This window comes from Cebus imitator, unplaced genomic scaffold (genome assembly GCF_001604975.1).
Source record: "Cebus imitator isolate Cc_AM_T3 unplaced genomic scaffold, Cebus_imitator-1.0 Scaffold755, whole genome shotgun sequence".
NCBI lineage: Eukaryota > Metazoa > Chordata > Mammalia > Primates > Cebidae > Cebus > Cebus imitator.
The window spans coordinates 351,095-352,965 of NW_016108070.1; the positions used below are offsets into that span (position 1 = coordinate 351,095).

At 43.1% G+C, this 1,871-nt stretch overlaps 1 protein-coding gene across 4 annotated transcripts in view; it reads left to right on the forward strand.

Annotated features, from left to right (window-relative positions):
* Nucleotides 1-1,871, forward strand: part of ANXA7 (annexin A7) — a 37,356-nt gene that overhangs the window by 6,681 nt on the left and 28,804 nt on the right. The gene's annotated exons all lie outside the window — the stretch shown is intronic.

A 1,871-nucleotide genomic window follows, 5' to 3' on the forward strand; every position in this document is an offset into this window, starting at 1 on the left:
CCCCCTCCCCTCCCCTCCCCCTTTTTGAGACAGGCTGGAGTGCAGTGATGCAATCAAGACTCACTGCAGCCTGGACCTCCTGGGCTCAAGCAATTCTCCCACCTCAGCTTCCTGAATAGTTTGGACTACAGGTGTGTGCCACTGCACTGGGTAATTTTTAAAACTTTTTTGTTGGGACGAGGTCTTACTGTGTTGCCCAGGAGGGTCTTGAACTCCTGGGGTCAAGCAGTCCTCCCACCTTGGCCTCCCAGAATTTTGGGATTATAGGCATGAGCCACTGCATCCAGCCTATCTGACCATTCTTTAGAGCTTTTGCCCCTCCTTTACCCCTTATACCAACCAGGCTTAGAAAAGAAAAAAGCGAAAAAAAATTTATCCTGTCCCTGTTTTTACACCCAGCCCTTTCGGATCCCAAATGAGTATTTTAGAATTAACTGGGTCAGTTTTCATATCATTTTATGTTTCTTGACTTATAGTCTTGATTCAGTCTTTGTGCACTTATTCCCAATTCAGCACATTTTTAGCTTCTATCCTGTGTTTCTTTCATAAGGGACACAACTTACTATCTCATTTTCCTATACTGTGTACTCAAAAGGCTGAATACTTTTCCTCAATCCTTCTATCAGCGCCTAGGACAGTGCATATTACACCGTTGGCTTTCATAAATGTTGAGTTGGATTTATTTGGCATCTTGATAGAAAAGAAATATGAATCATTTATAGCTGTATTGATGAAAAGTGCCAAAACATACATTTAAACATTTAGAAAATTAGGTGTAGATCTAGAAATGCCAAAGTATTCTGGTATCAAAGTGTGAATCACAGACCTGCAGAATCCACATCACCTGAAAGCTTTAGAAATGCACAATCTCAGGTCCCATCCTGAAGCTACTGAATTAAAGTCTCTATTTTTACAAGAGCCCTAGGAATTCATGTACACATTAAAGTTTGAGGCCGGGCACAGTGGCTCACCCCCATAATCCCAGTACTTTGGGAGGCCAAGGCAAGTGGATCACTTTTGGTCAGGAGTTCGAGACCAGCCTGGCCAACGTGATGAAACTCCATCTCCACTAAAAATACAAAAAGTAACCAAATGTGGTGGTGTGCACCTGTAGTCTCAGCTACTTGGGATGTTGAAGCAGGAGAATCGCTGGAACCCAGAAGGTGGAGCCTTCAGTGATCTGAGATTGTGCTCCTGCACTGTAGCCTGGGCAACAGAGCAAGACACCATCTCAAAAAGAAAACATTGAGAAACACTATTTTAGTCGACTACATTGTTTAAAGAAGGAAGGGAGAAAACTTGAGTTAGATAAGTCAGGAGTCCCAACTATTCAGGAGACTGAGGTGAGAGGATCATCTGAGCCCAGGAAGTCAAGGCTACAGTGAGCTGATGTCATGCTGCTACACTCTAGCCTTGGTGATAGAGCAAGAACCTATCTCAAAATATATACATATAATAACAATAATTGGAGACAGTACTAAGGAGATATGAATGTTAGACCAATTAATTTTCATTTGGTACTTCAGCAGTAGTTGTTCATGATTTTTGAGCTGAAGAGCAATTTGCTGAAAGAGCAGAATTTTAGGAAAGTTTAGTGACAGTGATGAAATCGGGAGGATGAGAGAGTATAAGGAAGAATATAAATAGAGAAGCAGTTTTGTCTGGGCGAGGTAGCTCATGCCTGTAATCCTAGCATTTTGGGAGGCTGAGGTGGGCCGATCAGGAGTTCAAGACCAGCCTGACCAACATGGTGAAATCCCATCTCTGCTAAAACTACAAGTTAGCCAGGCGTGGTGGCAGGTGCCTGTAATCCCAGCTATTCAGGAGGCTGAGGCAGGAGAATCACTTGAACCGTGAAGGTTGCAATGAGC